Below are 26968 nucleotides of genomic sequence, written 5' to 3'. Positions count from 1 at the left end.
AGTACTAATTTTCAGCACACCCAGACACAAAAAGAAGACCCTGTCCTCTTCTCTTGACAGCAGGAATTTAGAAAATAGAATATAGCACAGAAATTCTACCGAAATGTAGCAAGCGTGTAGCGCTGACCTTTTTCTTTTAAAATGAAAAGGTAGCATTGCCCTGTCAGCAAGAGGCGACCTATGATTTTTATGCATGTGTGGAAGAGATATATAGGAAGAACTTTCAAAGGAAAAGCAAGACCTAGCAAATTCCTAGGCTGCAATTACTTTTTAAATTGAGCAATAAATTATTAAAATTTGATGCATTGTTGCTCAGAGATTAATACATATTTATTCTAAGGAAAAAAGAATATGCCCCGTAGTCTACCGTTTAAAGAAAACTTCTGAAACCTTGATAGATTATAAACTCCAGGAGCAGCTGATGGCTTAGAAGAGTCTTCCCTTCTTATTGTAGCAATCAACTATGGTTGTGCAACATTTACAGGACTTAGAGAGGTATCTTTCAGTGTTCTGGTCAGTCCATTATTAAATGCTGGATTTGCTCCTTTTCCCAGCAGTAAAGTTCCTATAAATGGCAGACAAATCAAGCTAAAGAGTGCATTTGCCAAGTTTAAAAGTTCTAGGGGAAAAAAAAAAAAAAAAGAACACTTTGAAACATCAAGACTGTGTGTGTCCATGAAAGTAGGAATCCAGAAATGTACATCTGGACACTGTTCAAAGAAATGCAGTCATATTTGGTATTTCACCCAAGCTGTGTGGTTACCTGCCAGAGAGGGAAAGGGAAGAAGAGCAAAGGTAACTTCAGTACTTTCTGGAATCTCCTTAAAACCTTTGTTGTCCTAATCTCAAGCAGTATGAAGATTTCGTTCATCTCCACTCTTAAAGATCTCTTGGGATCATTCTGATAGTCAGTTATGAGTGAGGTGCAAGGGTGTTTAGAGTGATAAATGAGTATTTTGAGAAATTACTTTAATTTGAAGTTACATGTGCTGAATTTGGGCCTTATTACTCAAAATCTAGGAATTAGCAGCTCTTGTGATTATAAAATTTGTTGATGTTGCAGACACAGAGTAATAACAACAGTAAAAACTTTCTGAAGTTTTTACTTCAGGCCAGAGATAAGACAAAACACTTCATATTTTTGGACTATAAGTGCAAATACTGGGAATAGTTTTGTAGCACCCAAGCTATTTCAGACGAACTAAAAACTTTGTCATGATGGTGGATTTCTACCAGCAACCAACTCACACAAATCTCTATTAATGTATCATACTGCCCTCTGCTAACACTTTTTTATAGTATCATATAACATCTATCGCCGCAATGCAATCTAATACAAATTCAGATATTAATTATTTCATTCTGGGATTCTGTGATTTTACTTGTGTCTAAAATGACATTCAGTGGTGATATGTTATTCTGTGCGTACGGCTCTGAACCATCCTTAAGCAAAGAATAAATTGCTGAATGAGAAAACACCCTTGCAAGGTTCAAAGGTCATTTATGTTTTTGCTTCTCCAGCATTAAATAGTTTTAAATGGCTTATTAACTCCTGAAAAGCTCAGCTGGAATACAGCTCATATACATATATATTTGCTGACGATTTATGAAAGGAACATGAGGGAGAATAACTTTGTTTCATTACCATATAACCTCCTTAAGAGAGAACTCTCAGTGCCTTTATAGCAGTAACTGTGATTAATTACAGCTATTGAGAAGATCAATCCAACAGTTAAAATAACTTTTGTTTTCTATCCTTTAGTATTTCCCTATGAAGTAATCCCAAATATCACAGCAATGGCATGTATGTATATTCTACTCTCCCCTGAGCAAATGAATGTGAAGGCACACTTCACAATTCTTTTATGACTTTTATTCCCTTATCCTTAAAAAAGCTCAACAACATGAAAAGTAGTGGTATGTTTCAATTTTCTGTGAAATTCACATATTTATCCTAAACAGATTTCGAATCAGTCCTGGCAAATTGTGACTGCTTTTTTAAAGTGTTACTCATTCCTTTGAACACAAACAATAACAAGTTAAAACCAAATAAAGGCAAACAACAAGCTTAGAAGGACAATTAGATTAATTTCACAGTGAGTTGAAAAGATTGAACCTTCTGGGGAAACTTTGCAAAGTGTAAGTACCCACAGGTCTGCAGATCTTCTATTGCTGGAAGTCCCTGTCTTGAAAGTAATTCCAGCTACATCTTTAATGTCAGTTCATCAAGAAGAATTTATCTCTTTGTGTTGTGACGAAGCCAAATAACTCTTTTACAAAGGGGAAATGTCAGAAGAGAAAATAATGCTGTGACAACTTCTTCTGGCATAGAAGAATATCGATGTATTCCATGGAGATTCTGTCTGTTAAAGTCATTCAGTTAGGCATCTAATCTTTTGTTGTCCTCTACTTTTTAAACTAATTTAACTAATTTTACTCCTGGCTTGTTTATGCAGCCTTTCACCCAGCGTGTTTTTGAAGACTCATAATGCATCCAAATTTTGTCCTGCACCTTGGGTGGGAATTCTGATCACACAACTCAGGACTGATACCCACAAGTTACCAAGGAGATGATGATACCAGTCTCCTCTTGGAGTGAAGCAATTGGATGTTTTCTTTTTTATGTTGCAACTGCAGTGTAGCACAGGGTAAGATACAATGGGCACACTGTTGATGCATGTGTTAAATGGATATGCATTTTAGTCATCTGTGTTTCAGTGTTTCTCCTCTGGCGTGAGTCTTCCTTACAGGTAAAGAATTTGCTAGACATAAATGTTGCCTTCTGCAAAGCTCAAGGCTAATAGCAGATTACAGGTTAAACATACTGTAATTGCAGATCATTTGGCATCAATCTGAGCAGCAGGCAAACCATGAAATGTTCAGGTGAAAGACAGCTGGCAGGAAATAGATTTGGAAAGGATTTCCACAGCCCCAAAGATCGGAGCGTTTGCAATTTTGTCATCTTGGCATTTGAAATTCTGAAAGTCTGGCAGAGCCTTCATTTGTGATTCTAGTGAAAAGTTTGAAATTCCTCGAACAAGCAACATTAGAAACAAATCTTTTTCCTGTTTTTCTCTTTGTTTCCAAGTGGACCATAAAAAGTTCTTAATTATTTTTTTTAAACTTAATTCTTTAAAATATGAATAAATAAAAACACAGGCTCACACTTTTATGGTCTCAAAAGGAGATTTCTAAATTACAGGTATTTTAAAAAGAATCTTTAGTCAAAGTTAAATAGTGGGGTTTTTTTTCCAGATTAAATACACAATACACCCTTGTTCCTACTAGATCTTCAGAATATGAAACATTATTCCATAGAACACTGAGAGTTGGACTTTGGCTTTCCAAATATCCTCTCTGATCTCCTGGATCAGAGCTTTTCGTGTCTTCAGCAAATATTTATATGAATTCTTAACATACTGGGTTACTGTTTTATCAGACCATCTCATCCATCTTACAGGGTGGGAAACACTGTTGCATCCAGTACTTGCATCTAATTGCCAGTGCTTTGGGAATAGGAACTTTTACAGCAAATGAGTGACACCCAGATCTAATTCCTCTTATGTTCAGTTTTCATATCAATGCAATTCCATATGATGTATAGGAACAAACTACTGAGTTTGTGATTAATTTGATATTCCAAGATTTTAAATACTCAACACTAGAGCCCATTGAAAGTGGGAAGTAGTTGAAGTGGATGAAGATGGCTATCATCAAGTTCAGCACTATGCTTATTCCTCTAACATCATAGTAAACATGAGATTTGTGAAAACTCACTCAAAGCAGTAACATTTTGCAGGTAACAGTGTCAAAGGAGGAGTTACCTTTGTAAGACATCTGTGCCTAAAATTTCTTCTGGTCTTTATCACAAAGAGGTTAAATCCACTTTGGGCGAGTGAATATGAGTGTTTTTAGGGGTAAGGAGTCCACACGTGGTCATTTTGATCCCAGAACCCCCTTTCAGGGATTCATGGACCTAGACTTGCTCGTTAAGTGGATACAGAAACTGGGTTTTAGCATTCAGGAGATGATCGATTTGCAGTCTGATTGTTAGGGTTTTTTTTCTGTGATCCTGCATTCTCGTAGTGAAAGCCAAGGCAGAGAAAAAGGTATAAAATTTGTTAATAAGGGTTTTGTAACACTGTCCTTACTCTCCATTTGTTGTACTATGTGTGAAATATCTAATATATAAATACTCCTGAAAATATCTCCCTCTCAAAAGTAAAAATGCGGTGTTTGAAAGTAGTCCTAAAGGACAGGAAAAAATAAGAAAGGGCAAGAGCACCTTTTCATATGTATATGTTTTTATATATATGTGTGTGTGTGTATACATATTATGCATGTCAATTTTGCTTTGTGCAAAGTATTCTTGTTGGATTATAAATATATATGTGCAAGTATATATATGTGAATGTATATAGAAAGACCAGAAGTCCTGCACAGTGTTGCATGGGTCTTTGCTATTGCAAAGTGACTGGTACATTATATTTATTAAAAATCAATGCACCTTTTACAGATACGTCCCCTAGACATTGCTGTCTTAATGCTCTACCTCTAAAGAATGAGAAGCTCACCAATTCAGCCAAAATACAATTTTCTAGCTTGAACTCTTGGACTCGATTTGTTTTTAAAGACGTCATCCATAACAGTAACTGGTATAGTGGCAGTTTCTTTAAAAGAAAAAAGAAAAAAAAATGCCTTTTTTGAGATTTAAGATAAAGAGAAGATTAGACAAGTGCAGGAGTAACATACACAAGCTTATTTTGCTCATTTCATTTCTAAGCAGCTGGAGTCATTGTAGTTTGATATGGCATACTTATATGAAGTACCCAGGACAGGTATAATCCTGACCATTGCACAGACTAGATCAACGGTTATAAGAAGTAGGTGAATGGGAATAAAAAACAGAGTCCTGACAAAACCTGTAGTGTTCCTGCTCTCACTCAAGTCTATTATTTAAAGGCATGTATATAGAAAAACTGTGCTTTCCTGCCCTTGCTCTGCTTTGGTGATGTGAAAATCCCTTCTGGTCTGGAAGCCACATGAAGCAGGTCTACATACCTGGGGTCTTGCCCTATGAGAGGTACACATCCAGAAGCATTGGGGAACATTATGCAGAGAGACCTCCACTTTCTCACTGGGAGAAGAGAGCTTCTGGGGCACTGTGCCTGTGTCCACCAGGGCTTTGACGTCAGAGATATATAGCTTGTTTGATCAAATATTAGTGCTGCATAAAGGGAGCAATGCTGCTTTCAGACCTTAGACGTTTGTCCAGTGGATCCAGTTCAGAACTCACTTTTGGATGAGACTATAACACCTCCTATATTGCATCAGTCCATTTACTACAACCTTGCAAAATGGCTGGTAGCAGACACCTGAAAACAAGTGTAAGAACAAAGTAGATGTACAGAGATACTTTCCCAAAACACTCCCATTCCAGCAGTTTTTATGTCAAATACTTTCTCTGATGGATTTTTCTTCCATCATTATCTCCCATTTTTTTTTAAAAAAAAAAGTAACTCAGCATCGATGATACTTTGGGGCAAAGACTTTCTTAGCTTATGTATATATTAAATTCAAACATCAAGCTGTCAGGTTTTGAATGGCGTTTCGGTTATCAACTTGAAGCCAAGGCAGACAAGTTCTTAGGGTTCAGTTATAAAGACAATTCCTTACAGCAGGAATTGCAAGCTCTTAAAATACGCCAGCTTGATAGGTTGACTATCTTTTGTTAATTCTGGGAATGGATATTTCACATGCAATTGGGTTAGTAGTTCACCTGTCCCAGTCTACCCATCCTCTTCAGTTTGTTCTTTGTAAAAAAAAGTTTCCTAGCACAACAGGAGTCTGGTTGGCAAATGAAGCTCTTACATACCATCACAAATAGAGTAATAAAAGGCTGGCTGAGTAATCACTCCCCAGCTTCTGTGCTGAAACACCTAGTATGCCCTTTGTCAGGTTGGAAGTTGGATTGCATGACTTGGACCTAAAGAAGTAGTTGGAAGAAGATTTTAAATATTATTGCCAATTTTCAAAGGTTTCCCTACTGCTATGTACCAACAGAGCACTCTAACTTCTAAATTTTCTAGTCAGCCTCTGCTTTTCATGTCATAGTGTTAACTATGTCTAGAAAGGCAGTAAGGTTATAGTATCTGTGCAAAATTATTGGAGCATGAGGACATAAAAGAACTCAAACAGAAGACACATTGAAGGAAAACAGCTGAGAAAAGATTGGAAATATCATTCCGCACAACCCTTTTGAAATGTGTTTACAACATCACTATGAGTATTTTTATTTGTATTGCTATTGTAAAGATGGGGAAAATACTGTCTTGGGAGTTTTCAGTGCCGAAAACTGAAGCTTGTTTCATTCTTTGTCCTGACTGGAAGTTTCCATTGTCATGAAATAGGAGTACAAAGACAGCAAAAAGTCCTTTTCTGTGTTGACCCAATAAAGAAATACACATTTGGGTCCATGAGTAGCTGACAAAGAAAAATACCAACAAAAACTCTCCTCCAATCTATTGACTCTTAATAAAATGTACAGCAAAATAAACTTTTGTGCCAGAGGGTTCTTTCCAGTATTCCAAGCATCTAAGCATGCCGTTAAGTTCAAATGATCTGAATTATTGAATATGACAGAGAAAACCATCCTCATCTTAAAAAGAGCCGCACACTCCCAGGGGCTGTCAAATTCAGGGAACAGAAGTAGTGCCAGATCATTCTGGTGCCATCCCACTGATGCCAAAAGACTTCCATCAGCATAGCTGACAGCAGAATTTAACTCTTCATTTTTATGTCAAAGAAGCCTTTATGGTAGCATTAAGAAGCCAGGCCACTGCATGCTGAAATTAAAAAATGTCAGTCCCCTAAAAACTGACTGTAGACAAAGGAATAATATATGTATATAAAAGAAAAGCCATAAGTTTAGGACTTAGCTTCTTTCAGACATTTAAAACATATATTATGTCATCTAACAGAATACTTGCATTGTAGTAAAAACATAGGAAATCTCTTAAGACAAAGTTAAAATAAAAAAAGACATTTCTGGATGTAGCTTTCACATACATAGAAAATATCCTGGATAGGTACAGAGTTTAGCATGTTAGGAAATCTTCATTATACTGAGTGATCATTAGTGTAGCTTGATTCAACTGACTCTATATTCAGTCATAGACACTATCCTCAGCTGAGAATAGAGACCTATAACACTAATTACTAAATATATGTTTAGAGGAGAAACATTTTCATCCAACCCCCCTTGGAGAGTTTGCAGCCTAGACAGAGAAGACAAACAGGATCACACAGGAGATCTGTCTCAGACCAGTTTTACAGTCACCGTATTGTGATTGTGGTCCCAAATCCATTGCAGAAAATTCAAACACACCTGGTGACATTCTTCCCTGGCATTGTCAGGGTGTTCTCTGGGATTAATTCGGTCTCTTTAAACTGATATTTTCTGGGTATAATTCCCACACGGAGCTTGGCATGCAGGAAATTCCAGGGTTCACTCCCAGCAGTCAGGCTGAGCATAGCCGTCCTGTTTGGAAAGAGAAAGCAGTTCACCAGCATAAGCAGTAACCACTCCTAAATTTGTTCCTGATGCTTCAGAATGTTACTGATGAAGTCTATTTGTTTAAATGTTTGTACAATTGTCTAGTTTACATTTAATCCATTTCTGCATTAAGGACCTAAGGGACATCAATAAAATGCAAAGCGAAGACATCAGGTAGACAGGATCATCACGGTTCATTCTTGGGATCTGACCTGCAGATATCCCAGGTTTTGATCTTTCCGGTCCTTAACATCAAGCACGTGATCCATCTTCATATTACAATCAAAATACATAATTTCATGACATCAAAGGCTATGTACGCAACAGAGATAAAGGTGATTTTATTTTTTAATTTTATTTTTTTATTAAAAAAAATGGATTTGTGTTCATAATCCTGAAGTTGTGCGTAAATTTAACATTTAGGTAATATCCATGTACCTGTCTACTGGGTGGGGAGTAGAGAAGAACTAGTCAGGTCATTTTTTAACATTGTTATCACCAGAGATCCATGGAAGTCTAAAGTTTTGATTCCTAGATCCCAATGAAATAAAGCACAGTTTAGGCGACATCATTTTCAGTGAAAGAGTGGTAACACTTATGTGTTTACTCTTACCTTTCACTAAGGAAGATGCCTGAAACAACTGTTTTCCTGATGTAGCTATCTAAATGAAGTGTACATGTTGTGCTTTCTTGTTCGAAGTTAACAAATAACAAAGGTGAAGGTGAAGAACAACCTGGAATTGGGTGCTCTGATTCCCATAGTATAAATCTGACTAAAACTTTGGTCTAGCTTCTTGACTTTATTTATTTATTTATGTATTTTTTAAACATAGCATAACACTGCTGCAAGCATAAGCTTCACTCATGGTTGAGTGAGAGAAACATCAAGATAATGGTTACTTGTAGTTATTAAAAGTGCTATACCAGTCTCAAAAAAGAATAATTTCTGATTTTTGTCAATCAAAAAAAATGCAATATGATCAATTATACTCTAAACACATTGTAACCTATGGATAGAATTTCTGCTTGATGCCTGTTCCTAACAGTTGTTCAGCCTTGCTATGTATTTTTAAAGCGTATCTGTATCCTACCCCAGGGTGGCCTCCAAGAAAAACAAATAAAAAAATGGTAAACTTTCATCTGTTGATATGCAATTTACCTAATAAATGAACATTTTTTGTAGATTAATGAATTCATGTTTGCAAAGTACCATCAGATATCTGGCCATTTATCAATTTAGTCTGAGGAGTGAAGAGGAATATTGTAAAAACAGTTTAGAATATGTCTAAACAGAAAAATAAATATCTTATCCAAACCTACCAAGCACTCAAGCCAAGGAACTGAATCATACTGTTAATAATCTTGAGTAAGAAAAAACTGCTGATTCCTCTTTCTTATTTTAAAATTTTGTCCCATAGATTCAGTTCCTAAGAAAATAAGAGTGTAAGAATGCTGTACTGAAAAGCTGCTTTAGGAAGCATCTTCACCACATTATGAATCTTCTAAGTTTTCCATGACAGAAAGATCTAAGTATAGTCAACCCTTTCTACATGATCAGGGCCAAAGGGATGCATCTATAATTTTTCACTCGAGTCCACCTGATTTTCATTTTTCTAAGAGAAGATAGTGTAAGGACTCTCATTGTGCAACATGTTCTCTCTTCTTTTGTTATTATTGCCAAAAATCCTCAAGCTGATCTTTCAGAAGATAATTATCCATTGCCCTGAAGAGTTAGTCCCTGTTAATTATTGTGAAGGTCACCTGTGTTTGAGGTGGCTGTAGAAAGAATTTATTATTTTCCTCTTTCAAGGCAGGATTGTCTTCTTCACTCAGTATAGAATGCAGGAGTTGCTAATCTCACTGCAAAAGCAGGTGTTTGAATGATTTTACAGATAGTGTGACACATTGACATAGCTGTGAATGAATGTAGAGTCACTGATTGCAATTGAGACATTACCTAGACCCATAGATATCCTGAACTATTGTTCATGAAATAAATTAATAAATAAATAAATGAATACCAACAAACAAACGACACCCCCCCCCCAAAAAAAAAAAAGCTCCTTAACACATGACAAAAAGTCCCTTACGCAAGACTGTCTGTATTGAGTAAAAATAACTTTACTCACAACTTCCTCAAGCTATTTTTAAATATACACATGCACTTCTGTCACAACTAAAGTGTCTTATGTGTTACAGTATTCAGTTATTTAAAAAAAACAAACAAAAAACCAAAACCAAGCAAACAAACAAACAAACAAACCAAAAAAAAAAGTTTAAATATTTTAAAGATCAAATTATAAGAGGGAAAATGTATGAAAACACTTCCTTGCCTGATGCATTCAGTTGTACCAGAGACTGAAAGTGTGTTTTGTAAATTACAGCAAATAGTTTTCAATGAGGTATAATTGGAAAAAAACCCCGAAACAACCACAACTCAAAAGCTGGACATACACTAGATGGAAACTATTATGATTGTTATCTTTTGATGAAAGATAGGAAAATATATGAGATTTAAAGATTAGTTTAAACATAACCAAATTTCTTTCAATATTTCATTGGGAATTATTTTTTCAATCACAATGTCAAACACAATGGAAGTCCTGAGACAAAGGGGTTTTTTTGATATTTAGGGTGGTGAATAATTTTGGAAAAGAAGCAGTTTGTAATAAATAGCAGGCATCCCATAGTCTGTTGTAACAATTGAAGGCAAGCATAGTTCCTAAACACATCATTTCACTAAGCAAAATTTCTTTCTTGTATATGTACTTCTTAGGTATGGTTGAAATGCTGAATTACCTACTTCAAGAAAATTTCAGCAACTGTTTTAATTAAGAATGAGAACATATTTCCAAAATTTATTACAGAAATGAAAAATCTGAAAAAAAGATATTACTTAAGAAATAATACTTAGAAAGCAGTGCTACTGAGAAAATATGTAGTTTGGTTCTGGATCCTATTTCATGCTTTTCAGTCTTTTTATGTTGTATATGATTAATCTTCTATTATTATGCTACACTATAAAAATCCATATTGTTATGACCATATTTATTTTTAACACTGTAAGAACACTATCATTCTGTTAGGTTGGGTGCAAATCTCTTTAGTAAATCAAAATGTCTCTACTTTCTTGCAATAGAACAGTTTTGCTTTTATATCAATGTTGCCCTACCTACTCTAATGACTTAATCCACAACCCCTTCTATTTTTTCTGGAGATTCCTTCTTTTAGATTGTAAATTCAGTGCACAAAGAGTAAATTTACAAGCATTGCTCTTATGTGGAAAAGTGTTCTCATGTTCACAATAACAGCAATTATGCTTACTTTAGCCTCTGTTACATGAAATAAACTCCATTTATATTTCATGACCCTGCTATCCTCTAAACTGATTAGTTCCACCTAAATTAAGGATGGTGTTGAGTATACGTCTACACCCTGAAGGAAACTATGAGTATGCCAAAGGTTTCCTAAGTAGATGCCCATGCCCTTTACAGAACTGAGAGTTCTGCTTCCCATGGCAAAGAAATGTTAGGGACAGCTATATTCGTTCATCTGTTTTTATTTAAAATATTAGCAGCAAACATTGCTCTCTACGTGCACCTTGAAACCACAAGAAGTACGAGGAAAAACTCACCCACTGATCCAATGAATTGAATCTTTCATCCTGAGAGCCAACATAATTGAATTGGCTGCTATGGTGAGCTGTTTTCAATTATTGCCTCAGAATTTATAGGCTTGTCTTCTGCTAGGGACCTTGAGAGTTAGACAGGGAATTCTATCAGTGACTCCCTTTAAGAAACCGTTGCAGTAGGCAGCCTTAGTTACATTTTAATAATTAATATAATTGTAGTTAAAAGAATACCTTGGCCTATTGCCATTCCTGAGCAGCAGCTGAAGCAGCAGTCAGGTGGGATGCTCCACTCCACGGAACGTAAAATGATGGTAGATAACTATGTTTATAACTAGCGACTGATATCCCTGATGAATAAAGTCCATCAAGTCTAGAAAGTCACTCTTCCTGTTTCTATGATTAGATTCCTCAAGATGCAATCTGCTTTTTGGCTTCTAGTGGTAATAAAGCATTACCGTTGGATGGTGGGTTAGCAAGGGAAAACAAAACAAAACAAAATAAAACAAAGCCCCCAAACCAAGAGAAAAGTCATGGCAGGGAAATTTCAGGAAATTTCTGGCAAGTATACACAATGTAGAGCCGGACTTTGCAAAAATAATGGGCCTTTGACTTTGCTACATCCATGGAAATCCCACAAAATACCCCTGCTAACCTTTGAGGACAAATTTTGGTAGTAATAGCTGTGGAACTGACAAGAACTCAGCACAAGTCAGTACCTGAATGCAATTCAAGGACAAGGAGCTTTTGTAGCCTCAGTTGCACAATCCTCTGTCTACAATATTTTTGGGATTTAAGCCAGCTAATCTAAAGCTAGCCTGGGTATCCTGCAAACCCCAGGCGCACACACACGATCACAAGACAGATAGACTTTCCACAGAAACCACCTGTTCTGTCCTTCTTTTGTTGTTGATGGCAAGGTTGGAGGAGAAATCCATTCTGCACATCCAGAGCTGGCTGTGACCTTCACTGAGAAGTGATGAGGGAAGCAGGGTATGAAATTGGAGTTACAGCAAAATTGCTGTAATTTTGCAAAATTAAAATGAGATGTGCAGACAGTGTTCCTAGCCAGCTTCTTGCAGATCAAAGATAGGGTGCTCTGTTCCAGCAGCTAACAGGCATGTTGGTAATGAAACAGAATCACAAGCTGACATTGCTTTCCCTGTGAAACGCCATCCTCTTGCAAAGCTGTTGCCCTTGATAAAAACGGATCAGAGGGTCATACTCTTCTCTCTGCTGTAAGTTTATTACACAGGCAAATGCTCAGGCAAAATTTATTAGGGGGGTTGCTTTCTCTAGCATCCATCTCCTGCCAAATGTCCATTTTGATATGCCACCAGAGTTGGCACATGTTGAAGTCAGGATTTATTTCATTTTTTCTCCCTTTCTTCTTTTTTTTTTTTTTTTTTTTTTTTTGTTGTTGTTGAGGTATACTGTGCTTATTTGACTACATAAACTCACTTTTAAATGCTGATTTTTAATCTTGCTGACTCTTTTGACTTCTGCTAGCCTACCCCTTGCTAACATCTTGACACTCAGAGCTACTGTGACATGCAGTGATGTGAAAGCAACTAAAAGGGAAATGCCCTGTGCTTGTCAGATTAGTACTATGCTTAAACCATGTGCATAAAGTAGTATATTCCCACTCTAAATCCTATAAGGACTAAAAAGCGCAGGTGAAGTTACACCAAATTTTCAATAAAGTTGTCCTTGTGAATTTGATCACATTCTGTCTAAATACATAAGAAGTCAACAGGCAGGCCCAGGGTAGTTTTTGGCATTTACTGAGTCATTCTTTGCACTCCTTGCTGACTTGCTGTAATCTGATTTTGGTCCTGTGCACTGCTGTGAGGAAAGTGAGGACTGTTTAGAAGTGTTCAACAATATCAATCAATTATAAATGATGAATTTGTAGTGTGTGATGGTACAAATCCACATGGTGTTAAAACTTTGTGTAGCTAATGGAATAAATGTATGTGGGTTAGCCAGCTGAGTCTACCATTGTTCTTCCAACAGTATGCAATTAATTCTGTACTAACAGGTTATACTGATTTCTGAGTTGCCACATGAAGACATATTCTTAAGTTAGATATAATATAGACTTCAGTTCTCCCTCTGTTTTACACAAACATACACACAGGTTTTTCATCTACATATCTATAGCCAAAAATGTTACTTCAATATATCATATGGGAATAATCTATAATTAATATGAAAATGGTAGCAAAATTCACACTAGATAATTTTTTTTTTTCTGACAGCAAGTAATACATTTTCATTGCTGGTTTGCTGTGGTGCAAAACCAATCCAAATTAGTGATGACAAAGAATCATTAGTAGTCTACATGTAATTAGAAATTAGTATCTGCAGACTTATTCTTTAATTGCTAGAACAGTCCATAGGGAGGCTGTCTTGAAGAAACATACAGCTGGTGGGGCCTTACACAACTCATCTAACTTAGGAATGTATGTTGACAAAACATCAAAGGCATTTAACTTAGTTTAATTCCAGCTACAGATAGGAACTGCGAAGTCATCAATGCCATGACTGTCATTCAACAGAATGTATCTCATCTTCGCAGTGTTTTTGAATCCTCCTTAAGCCCTGCCTACACTCCCAGCTGGCTATCCCTGCTCTTACCTCACCTGCAGAACCTGATCCAGGAAGCAGCCTTGGAGGATACCCAACACATAGGACCTTGGCCACAACCAGGCTCCGCTGCAGTGGTTATATGAGGAAAACTTGGCTGAGGGCTCAAAAAAATTAATATCTAGTTTTCTTCTCACCTGTAGGGACAAATCACACATCACAGATGAACGCTGCAACCCATCAGATATGGTAAGTGGATGGTGAGAGCAATACTTATCACTTATCTTCTGAGCACCGATGCTTTTCAGGCAATTATAACTCACATCATTCCTCAGCCAGGCATGTGCCCTAACCACTAGATAGAGTCATGATTCTTTTTGCCCCTTCCCTGTAGCCTGATGAATCTTTAATTCTTTCATTAAAACTGGGTCAGCTTCAGTAAGACTTGCTGCAGCTTCCCATTTTGGTGTCTAAATGTATTGCCATTAATCTATTGCTAGCAGTTTTTTACTACTTTTAGCTTGCTTCCTTAAAAAGTTTTGCTGACGTGATTGTGATGGCTGTTCATTTGCCAGTCTTTCCTTAGATACTAACACTTAGATCTGTTGACCAATTTCACCAAGCTTGAAAGAAGGATAGAAGTTTTGTAGACAATTGAGTACTGACAAGAAGTGTAAGAATGGACAGGTGGATAGACAGAACAAGATTAATTAATTTCGTCAAAGGAAGAGGAGGTAGAACTCAGATGTTAGCCTTTCTGCTTAGCAGTAACGGGATTACTTCATGTTGCAATCAGGCTACAGCTATTCGTTTGCTGCCTCTTGTGCAACGATATGACACTTGGTTGTGGGGTCAGTAACACAGTGAATTTCTAATTGCAGCAGTTCAGAAAAAGGAGGTCTGTTTCTATCGATGAAAGAAACTCCCTTTTCCCTCAGAATAGCATGCCAGAGGAAGTTAAACGAGACGTTCTTGGTTCTTGCCTGTCTGCTACTTTTGTCTTGTTCTTACAATGTTTATAAAGTCATGACAATTGAATTATTTAAGATCGTTGATAACAATGGTGATTCAGTAAATTTTATTATCACTATGACTTGTTAACACAAAAGAAAATACCAAGCTGGATTCCCAGATCTTTGTATATCAGCACTTTCATACTTCTTGGGGAAAAAAAAAAAAATAGTGGAAAGGATATGGAGGACTGGGAAACATTGTGTATTTATGATAGGAAGTACCCTAAGCAATATTTAAAAAAAATTAATAAAATATTCAAGATTAACATTTGATCCCTGGAGTAGAACTAAAGGAAAGGAAGGAAGGAAGGTAAACATTGCATTGATAGGGAAATAAAATGCTATTCTGGGGGCAATATTAAACTTCCTTCAGTTGAACTGTGTTGAGATATCTTATTGAGATTTTTTTCTCTTGGTAACACTGTCGCTTGTGATGAGCACTGACTACCTTAGGAGATCTTTCCAGGATGGGGAAAAAGTGTTCAAATAGCTGATCTTGGGAGGAAATATTTATTATCTCTGTACAAATTTTGGTCACATTTTCCTAAATTTCTTTAAATGTACAATGATTTAATTTTCTCTTCTCTGTCTGTATCTCACCTAAGGAGATGGGATTTGATATCTCATTTTCTCCATACCAATGGTCAACCCATTAGACTCTTCATTTCAATTAGTGTAGTTTTCCTTTACTCCTCCAGGTATGCTATATGGTGGATTTTACCCGCTTTCATTTATCAAGCACCATAGCGATCTTGCCTTTCTGATTCTTAAATTATCCTAATATCTTAACCCTACTCCAAAAATAATTTCATTTAATTGTTAACGAAATTTGGAGTGAGAGGACCAATCAGTCATTTCAAACGGGAGTTTATTTATAACTTGTTGGTACAATCGCTTGGAAAAGTGGATTAAGCCTGGTGTGGTTCTCTCCTCTGTCTGGGTCTCAGTGATGCTGTGCTGTTTGTTAATGCACTGACTGTAACAGGCATGGAGTATAATTGGTCTAGTTTAAAAATGTAACCTAGAAAGCAAACTACTTTATTGCTTTAAATCAAAATTCAATTTTAGTGAATGTAAAAGGCTGTTTGAGATATTAAATAGTTGAAACAAAGAATAAAAACAGCTAAGGAAGATCAGAATTCTCCTTGAAGATTACATTCCTACAAATATCCTTTGCATTCATTGATTTTTATAAAATATAGGATCCATACTGTAACACTGCCATTTGGTAACATGAAGATGAACCTTGCTCCTTTTGGGCAGTAAAAAACACCCCAGTATAAATATTTCATTCCAGTAGGCATCTTCATTTTGAAACTAAAAGCAAGTAAAGGTTCCTGACATTTGCCATTAACTTTGTCTAACGTTTCCATAGTAATGATGTCAACAGTGAGTCATAATGTCTGCAGATGATTTAATCCATATAATCTCAACTCAGAGAATTAAACTGAAAAAAACCCCAAAATCTTTGAAGAGACCAGGAAATAATTTTGAAGTGAATTTATCTAACATAATACATGCTAGAAATTTCAGCTCCTGCAGGACAATTTAATTCCTAGATAAACCAGAAACTTCTTTACAATTCAGGATAAACTGATCCCTTCCTATGTTGTCCCAAATATTCAGAACAATATGTGGGTTCACTTTCTTCCTTAGGGGAATATTATAATATTCAGTATGAGGATATTTTCCTAACATTCCCAAATCTGATGTATATCAAATAAAAGAAGGCAATACACTATCGTGAATGAAAGAAATAGTAGCTACATTTTGAAAAGAGTAAAATTGAGCCTATGCAATCTAATAGACTATATCAATATCAAAAAAGTAGGTGTTTCTTAGACTGACTCTTATGTGTAAGAAAGAAAATAGATGAATAGAGTTATTCTGTTTTCTTTTTTTTTCATTTTCAAACACTGGTTCAAACTTCATTATCCACCCAAGTAATTCTTATATCTTCAGTTAGGTTTCTTACTGAATTTTCAGGGACTTCCACCATCTGGGAACAATGTCTAGCTAGGACATAACATAGTTTCTTTTTTACACATCCCAAGGAGACTATTACAATGCAGTTATGCACATAAAAGCAGAGGTAGGGAAGTATGAATTCTCTGCTGAAAGGGAAATCCATCTATCTATATCAGGAGAAAACATACAGGACTAAAAAAAATTTATTGAGGAAGAAATAGACCAAAGTCCTTTTCTGATCAAAATTTTTTCAAAGATCTTTGGACACCAGAGCTGGAAAATGGCAGTGAGTTGGGAAATCTACAACTTGTAAAATGACAACAAAGAAAGGAAACCGCGAAAAGCAAAATCAAAGCTGCATCACTTACCATTTTTTATGCTGCTGAAGGAAGCCTAGTTCAAAATAGCTAACTAAATGCATGATGTATTAAATTTGTTTTATTTTGTAAAAGAGGGAGACAAGCAGAAAGGACAGACTAGGAAGGCTCAAAGCCTTCTCTGGGAGTACTGAGGGCAGCTGCTATACAAGCAACACCTCCCGTTATGCCTCTTGGCTCCCTTTGATTCCTTGGGAACTTCACATCAGCTACTGCTCCTGCCACTTAATTATAAGCCTATCAATATTAGCTTATCTCTTTAGGGGAGGAAGAAACTCTAATATATACTTCTTGTTCAGAGCCAGTGGTTACAGATGTAACACCAGAGTGTGAACCAGCAAGGGGGCAATTATGCCTGTTGGAGGAGGGATTCTGAGCCATGGAATAAGATGGTAATTGTAATTTCATAGAGCAAGTAGGTTATGAGAGGGTAATTAAGGGAAGAAGCAAAAGAAAGTGTATCATGAAATCTGGAGAAGTAGGGGAAAAAAAACAACTTTTTTTTTTTCTTAATTTTTTGCCTCTACAACCAGCTAGACCTGCCATAGGAGTTATTTTGGCATCAAGTCTTTGAATATTAAGAAAAGATGAAAGAGAACATCCTGAAAGGTACATTAGAGAAAAGTAACACTGAGAAATATTAACAAGGTTATGGGTATGTAGGTCTGACTTCTATATTAGACAAATAGCTTAAATTACCAATTGGGTAAATTGTTAAACTACATTTAAAAGAGTTGAATTAATAGTCATGTGTTAAACTATGATACAATGGAGAAGAGTTAAGAAAGATTTTGTGTATTTCTCACACCTCCATCAGTATTCAACCAGTATTCTAAAAAATCAAAAGCAAAACACCAATACACCTCAAACAAACAAACAAACAAAAAAAATTCAAAACAAAAGCTGTTGAGGTTTCTATAGTAGTGCTGGAATTTAAAAACAAACAAACAAACAAGCACAAACTACTTACTTGAGGGTGTCTAAAAAAAAGGGTGTCAGGAATAAGAGAAAAAAGAATGATAACAATTTCAAGACTTGAGAAAAAAAGTCCAGTTTTCACAGTTCTCACCAAAGGGATCTGTGCAAGACCTGCATTTTTTAAATATTCAAAAGTGATCCACAACAGGGAACAAGTAGCAAAGTGAAAAAATTTGCAGATAACAGAGAATGATTCAGGACATTCCAAACTGAAATCCATTGTGAAAAGTTGCAGAGGGTTTTCATGATGCTGAGTGACAAGGAGATACAATCACAGATGAAAGACAATTCTTGTTAAATGCAAAGCAATACTCACAGGAGAGAAATTTTCACTGTAGATAAATAGAGGCAACCTCTAAATTAGCTTTTGCTAGTCTGGAAGGGGATCTAAAAGTCACTGTTACTGGTCTCTTCAGAAATTCTGCTCAGTAATAAAGAGCTGTCTGCCATAAAGGCAAATAGAGCATTGCTGTTAAAAACAGTAGAGGATAAAGCACGTAAAAACATTAAGGCAAAGAAAAAAATAATTTAAAAATACCATTCCTGTATCTGTGTGCCTATATAGAAATCCTTTTTCCCATCTGCAAAAGAAGACAGAATGAAATAAGACAGGTAAGAGCAAAGTCATGAAGAGCCATTTCCATAAAGAACCAGCAAGTAATTTAAGACTTTTCAGATGAGAAAAGTGAGGGAGAGTATGATAGAGGCATGCAAAATCATGAGCTGCACGGAGAAAAAGAATGAGGAACAGTCAGGAGAAAGTTCTTGTGTTATTCACTCTAAGAAACAGAAAAATAAATTATCTGGTCTGAAACTAACGAAATTAAGCACTTTTTCATTCAGTATATGATTCGGCTGTGGAATTCAATGCCACAGGATTTTCAGGAGGTCAGACATGTAAATGGGTTCAAAAGCAGGCACATTTGTGGAAGAAAGTTCCCTTGGCAGCTATTTAACACAATGCTATAAATCCATCCTGCAGCACAAATTAGAACAGATGAAAGAAAGTGAGAAGGTTTGAGGGACATACTACTCTGAGCACTACTTTGGTGTGTGAGCAGGTATTTTATGTATCAGCTTAGGACCACAAGCATAACCACAAAACCATTTGCAAAACTTTCACCACTTGTAAAGTTGACTTAGATGCTGGTATCAGAATTTCTGAAATACTGGCCTGCATCTTTAAAGTAACCGCCCTCTGCACAATTATTCATGGTTTGTTTATTTACTTATTTAAGGTGTGTGAAAACAGCCTTTAATTGGCAAAGAGATACAACAGATGCTTGTCAAATCCATTAAACTCCATGCACCAAATTCTGCTTCTCAACATAGTGCCAATGGCCTGGAACTGAAAGCAAACCATTTTGCCTTGTTATTTTCTTTCTATTTCAATTAACTGATTAGATGTGCTAAACACTAAAAGCTCTCCTGGCAAAAGGTGTATTCTCCTTTCTGCTGCTATCTAATTTATCTGTCCAAGTATCTACTTATAGGTTTCATTTCATGCACGTCTGAAAAACTTTAAAAATGATAGTAGTAAGTATTGCTGCTTTCCCTGACCTGCCTTTCTGGCTGCTTGGGTAGACGTTAATCCTGTGTTTGATCACAGTCAGACTGAAGGTTAAGTTGACAAAGGAAGCTCATCATGTATTTTGCAATATAAAAATGCAATGCCTAGTACCTTATATCCCTCGTAAGTACTTGTAAACCATGATTTAATACCCTCTTAACTGCCTTTCACTAGTCTAAACGCGTTCAGCTCTCGAATCCCTTCCTTGTAAGAGCTCTCCTATTCGGAAGAAGACGGGACATCGTTTAGATAAACAGCCAAATGCTCACAATGTTGTCTCAGCAAACTTTTTATTAGTCTTTGAAAACTTGCCAGATTCCAACCTAAAGTAAAGGGCACCAGATTGAGCTGATGAGGGAAGAAAAGGGAATTGAAAAGGCTAATTCAGCTGCAACTGACCCAGGATTTAGCTTTGGCAAAGCCCTCTAAATAGACTTCCCTCAAACAGGCTAAGGAGGAATGGTTTATTTTAACACATCCAAGTGATAAAATACCTAAACACTGGGGTTAGTTATTGTATTTACCAGGCAGAGGAGTGCTGATTTAGTAGATGTGGCACAGAGCATTTTGTATATGATACGCTATAGTCACACACTTTAGTACTTTCTACACTGTAGTCAATTTTGCATACAACAAATGTTCCCTATCAGTTCTCATTTCTGTTCTTCCCCCTCACTCCCACGCCCTGCCATTCCAGGAATAAATGTTCTAAATGTTCTGTTACTTCTTTAGCAAGCTAAAGCAGATTTCTCATTTTTTGTGTGTGTGTGGTGGGATTTTTTGTTTGGTTTTTTTTTTTTTACTTTTGGCTAGTGTAAGCAGGAATGCTGCAAAATATTATACTCATCCTAAATCTGCTTTCTTAGTATTTAAATTTGCAGCAAATCAACCCTTGGCTTCAGACTACCTCATAAAGGCTTAAAAACATACACAGCTGGCTATATACAACCATAAACTCCTTGTTTTCTAACAGCAAAGGTCTTGGCTAACCTCATTTTCAACTTAATTCCAAAGTGCCTATTAATTTAGACGATTCAGATCTGTAGCTTTCCATTCTCCTTGGAAATAGTATAACTGTTTTCTAAATTGTAGCCAAACCACTTTCATGTGGCACCTATGGTTCTTGCCACCAGCACTAGGAATTTTTGTTCCAAGAAAGAAATCCCAACTACTACTGAAATGAATGGGTCTGATCCTGTTCTAAGTAAAGGAAAGGGGAATTTGGTTCCAACATGGCAAATCAGAGCTGCTCAGAAGATCAAGAGCATTGAGTTTTGGCCTCTAATTTGGTGTGACCTTCTCTCCCTTCTTTCAGCTGTTCCACAAATTGAATCTCAGCTGGTAATTACTGAATGGCTCAGTATTTTTATTTTTCTCTCTCTCTCATTTCACAAATGGAATTGATTGTTGCCAAATGCTGCAGAGCTGCTTGGAGTAAGAGTCCTGGCATTAACAAACCTGGCAGTCTTGTTACATTTGTTTTGTTTCCCTTGTAATCTCTGTACCCAATAGCAAATGCACAATCTACTGATCCAGAAAGCTTCAAAAAACTGAAACGAAAAATAGCCGACACTGAAATGGTTTGATTTCCTTAACTTGATATAAAATTTTTCATTCTGACCTATTCACTCATTTTGCTTTTTTTTTTCCTAAATGGCTTAACTACCTGTGTTGCCTACGCTCTACCTTCTCCATGCATCCTTCATGTGTCATCAATTACGCACCGTGTGCAGGGAGGCTTTGGCATACTGTTTCTCTTTGCTGTGCCTACAAGTCTGTCCCAGGATAGGAAGGACACATGAAACTAACGGGTCAAAGTGAGAGTTTAGCTTCTCTGACACCTTATTTCAAAAAGACCTTGTCCTGAGATGAAAGGACTGGCAGCTACCAGGGCCTGATGTTCCCCAGTGGAACTGCTGCAGGGAAAAACAGTGAGGATGAAAGACTTGGCTGGACAAATCACAATGCCTGCAGATTTCATTGCACAGCCTGGGTAACATTTGAAATTTGTCCTTCTTACAGAGGTGTCATATGTTTTAATTGTGTCAAAAGCACAATTCAATTATTGCTTTATTAAACAATCTGTTTTGAATAGACTTGTATCTTGCTGGGACATTTCATTATGTAAATGTACATAATTTTTTCTCCAGAAGGAAAAGAAAACAACAAAAATCAAAACAAAAGTAAGGATTTTTAATTAAAACATTAGAAAATTTGGGGCTAATTGAATGACCATTTCTATTTATCTGGATGTGTATTCAACTCTGTGGAAATCTGTGCAAGATCTCTGTCAATCTAGGATTTAGCAAGGTTAACATCCCTTCAGACCAACATTATTTCAGTCTGACAGCCCTCTTTATCTCTCAAAACTACTACTACCTGTTAAAAAGAAGCTTTCTCAAACAGAAAATAACAGCTTATTTTAATCCTGATTTAGGAAAAGTTAACTTTTATACAGTCATTCAAGTTTCACTGGGATCTAATCACACTCCTAAAAATTATTCTGAGTAGAAATCCTGAGTTGTGGCCTTCATAAACATTTTATAAACTAAATGTAGTCACCCTATCTGTTCAATAACATGCCAAAGGAAATAGCAGCGTTGAAATCTCAATGCTATTTTGCAGTTAAACAGTAAAACAAGTAAATAAATATCATGCATACAGTTTATTTCGATTGCATTCCCTTTTCTTGACACTAATAATTCACATCTGATTTGGTTTTCAATAATATGTATTTGTAAGTATTTGTAATTTTCTCAGCACATTTCTGAATAAAGGCTATTCAATTCTTTCTGGTTCTGCTGCTGACAAGCTCTTTTCATGTGACTATTTTTCATTTAGCTTGTCCAACTAGGAATAGCTATGGTTAAAGCAAGCTGATATTTCACCGCTACAGAGAGTAGCCATGATTCAGGAAACATGTCAGTAACCACTAGAAAACAGACCTCTGTGTGCTGAGGAACCAGAAATCCAAGGGATCCAAAGCAGTAACGCAAGCAAGATAGGGAGATCTAGGCAGTACTTTATGTCTTTCTGATCTGTGCCTATCTCACTTTGTCAAGTTAACATACAGAATATATCCTGCACCTGTGGCACTTCTTCACCCATTTCAACTCAGACTCTTTCCACGCTCAGCTGCTACTGCCTCGTATTAACTCTGAGGTTTTTTTTCTCTCTTTTTTTTTTTTTTTTTTTTTTTTTTTTTTTTTTTAAAAAAAAAAAAAAAAAAAAAAAAAAAAAAAAAAAAAAACCTCCTATTATATTTTTTTTTTTTTTTTTCTTTTTTTTTTTTTTTTTTTTTTTTTTTTTATTGGTTTCCTTTTCTTCTCCCTCCTCAAGATAGCAAGAGCAATGATAGTATGTACAGCAGGTACAACTGGAGGTGGATAAGCTCATGGCCATTTTGGGTATCTTGCTTACATGGGAGTTATTTTATAAATACAGATAATTTATTTATTTTATGCTTGCTGTTCTCGTAGAGGAAGAAAGGAGAGGTGATGTCTCATGTTGGGGAAAGTTTGGTTTCTGGTATAACTTTAATGGTATTTTTTGGTCCTTATGTACACACACCATATGTATTTAACTCAGTCTTGTGGCTGTTTCATGCTTTTATAACACTTTCTCATGCTGCAGTAGTTGGCTAAATCCTATTCTGTCAGCTGTCTGAACGCTGATAGGCAGTAGTTTGAAATATAAAGAAGAAAGTAAGATAAGAAAACAGTTTGTGGATTATTAACTTTCTACACAATTAACCTGCAAAAGCTTCTAGACATTTGTAACACTACTTTTTAGCAACTATAATTAAGTAATGTTCAATGTAGATTGATTTCTTTCATTACTTGAGCAGTCTAGCACTGCAGTATTATGCTTCAGTTAAATAACACTGAACTTCAGGTCTTGATAGTGATTACAGCTGTTGTGCTTTTTTTAAAATGAGTTCAGTATTAAGTCTCCTTCTGCTTTTAAATCAAAGCCTGGCTTCCTGTCTAGTATAACAGCTGTCTCATTTGCTTAGAGACAGTCACATGCGAAAGAGTATATATGATAGATATAGACATAGATGTCCCTGAACATGCTTTACTGTACTGGTCTTGCCTCCAGTTCCTTAGATATGAAAGTAAATATATGTGGGGCAAAAAACAGTGGAGAAACTTACAGCCTGCAATAGAGGTAAAAGGAATAGGTAATTAAAGCGTTTAAGAAAGATATCAGCTTTGATGGGTGATGTATAAAAGCATGAAAGATCCACATGAAAAGACCTAGGTCTGATTGTCTTCCCGTGGTTCCAATGTGCTGTCCTGATACTAAGAGAGTGATATTGGGCTGAACTTCATATGAGTGTTTGGTGAAATGAGTTCTCAGTTCCGCAATGATTTCTGTTCTTTGATTCATGTAACCAGCTGAGGAAGCTAATAAATATGTAAAGGTGATTAGATTAAAAATGGCATTGAGAAGCAGTAAAACCTAGAATTATATGAATAATTTCACACTCAATGCAAGATTGTCAAATTTTATCAGCTACTCTTGTGCAAAATGAAGATTGCATTTTTTGACAAGTCAAACAGCACACATAGGCTAAGAGGGTAATTTGTCCATTCGGTTTGGTAAATACACTTGGGAAGCAAAATGATGGGGAAAAAATACTGAAGGGAATTTCATAGAAAGCTTAAATCCAGGGTAGAGTTCATCTCTGTTATTGTTGTTTAAAAGTTATATATATGAGTTCATGCTAGGAATTGGGTTCCCCCAGTGAATGGTCCATCACACACTAACAAAGATCTTTACATAGACTGATTAATTTCCCTCTAAGGGTTCTTCGTATGTTTTCCAATGGTTATAAAGGAAATATAGGCTAACTAGCTCAGATTTACACATCTAACTTTTAGATGAATCTGTCTTAGATTAATTTCTCCCTTCACTCTTTAAAATCTGTTTCTGGATAACTCAGAATAATTATAACTGTCTTTGGACTCTGACCAGGAAAGTATTTCTTGACAAAAAAGAGAAAAACAGTGTCACACTATTACTTTCTTTACTTGCTTTCTTGATGTGTGTTTCTGCTCCCCAGTTTATGGATGCTTTTGTAATATCATACTGCCATAAGTGCGATAAAGGCTGCTAAGGGATTGGCTTCCGTGTTAGGGGAAATATCCCTGTTTGTATCCCTCTATCCAAGGTTGTTTCATGGACCACATCATTATTTGTGTGGCCCAGAATCCTGCTTTAATTTATCCTGTCAGCATCCTGGTGAGGAGAGAAAGATCTGCTATTGCTGAAGATAACAGGAACTGATTTTAGGAACTGAAACGTGTATCTTGAAAGGACATAGTCTGTTCTAAATCACTAAATATTTTCCATTTCATGCAGGTGGCCTGTACTGTGCATGAACCATTGTCATGAGGTAACAGCTTAGAATTTCACTAGAATGAATCTAAACTGGACATTAGTAAAGAGGTGTCTCAAACTGTCCCCGGCTCTGTGGTTGTAGACCATAACCTGCACACAGCCCTTATCTACAGAAGTGGCAGGGCTATGGTTACAGCCTCTTGTTACAGCCTCTTTAAACTCTTTCCTTGCAAAGTAAAGGGCCAGCATTTCAAAAACTTGGTAGCTGTTTAGATGCTCATGTTAGCCATCTGTTTTAACCATAATGATAACATTTTCTACTGGAAAGAACCAGTGTCACTCCATTTTATGTAGTACAGAAAATTTCTAATACAGAGTCTTTTTGGTTCAAGAAAGACCAAAGTACTCTCAAAACCATCATGTGTTCATCTTGTGCAATACAGAATCCCTAACCATTCTAGATTTGCTTACATGAATTTATCAGGGTCCCGTTTGTGGTCCTCTGCTAATAAAGACAGTCTGACATACAGCCCAGCAATGAAATACACATTTTGGCTGTTATTAAAGGTTATTGTTTCATTTATATATATATATATATTTTTTTTTTCAGGGAGGGATTAAAACACAAATATGTACTATTTAAAAGCAGGCTTTTTTACATACATGTGTTTCAATGAGAGACGGAAAGAAAAAATATCATAGGGATTGAGAATGATTAAAAACAAGGAGAACCATTTTCTCTTGACCATACATTAAGGAAGAATAAAGTAGAGTCCTTGCTTTGCTTTCTATGAAGTACAAAGTATATGTTCAAGTGCATTAAAAAAAAAAAAAAAAAAAGAAAAGGCTTCTTAACAAGGAGAAAAAAAGCAGAGAGTAAAAAGCCATGTTCAAGAAGGAAGACCTGTTGAAATATGAAAGGGCAATATGCCAAAAGAATTATGCTTCTGAAGGAAGCAGTGCATGCCAATTTTCAGTCCAAAGCAAAATGTCTGTAGCTGAGGTCTTAACTTCTGGAACAAAGGGATTGTATGCTACATAATGCTTGTAAAACAAGCAAGTAATCTCTGCACATGCCTGTGTTAGAAATGAACAGAACATTCCCATTTTATATATGAGTAATAGAAAGTCCTGAACGTTTTTAATTAGTTTGTTCAATTTCACTACAAGGAGACCAGAAAAGGAGCAAGAATGATATTATAATAAGACCCTGTAGACTAAAAAAAATCCCACCAAAAAATGCTATGTTCTACAGCAGAGAAATGATGTCATTTCGAGACCTGTCTCCTGTATAGGTACCAAACCTTCACACATGTGCCTGGATGCAGCCCAATTGCCTCTTTCAGAGCATGTGGGAACCAGAGGCAATCACACTTGCCAACACAGTGTCCTGCCAGGCACAGGGAGCTGAGGTAGACACTAGGCAGAAAATGCCATTTTGCAATCTCTCTTGGACTGCTTCTTTGAACGGGATAGACATTGTTAATGGCTTGCCATAGAAGACTTTAATTCTATGGTCTAGACAACCATCAACATAAATAAGCAAATACTGTCAAGTACTGAGGAGAAGATAATAAAGACACTGTGTGAGTACAAGTTGACTAGTTATTAAGGTAGTTTAAGTCATGCAGTATCTCTTCTTCCACAAGGTCTGTAAAACATTTGTAAACTCAGAGCTTTAGAGCAATCCCCAGTTGTTTAATTAGGACATTGACAGCACATAGTACATTGGCCAGGAGTTCTGCTCACTGCTCAGTATTCCTGCTCGAGGCAGGTACTCACTGTACTGTATAATGCTGACTCACAGCATATTTCCCCATGTATGCCCACATTTCAGGCCCTGAATCTCCTTCAAAGTGACCACGTTGTTCCCTGTTACCTAGCTGTCGTCACAGCCTTGGCAACACAAGTGTTCCCATGTACCTTTGCAAAGACCTATGCAGT

This window comes from Calidris pugnax, unplaced genomic scaffold (assembly GCF_001431845.1).
Source record: "Calidris pugnax isolate Ruff unplaced genomic scaffold, ASM143184v1 scaffold14, whole genome shotgun sequence".
NCBI classification, from domain to species: domain Eukaryota; kingdom Metazoa; phylum Chordata; class Aves; order Charadriiformes; family Scolopacidae; genus Calidris; species Calidris pugnax.
Note: the sequence above shows the minus strand (reverse complement) of the source record.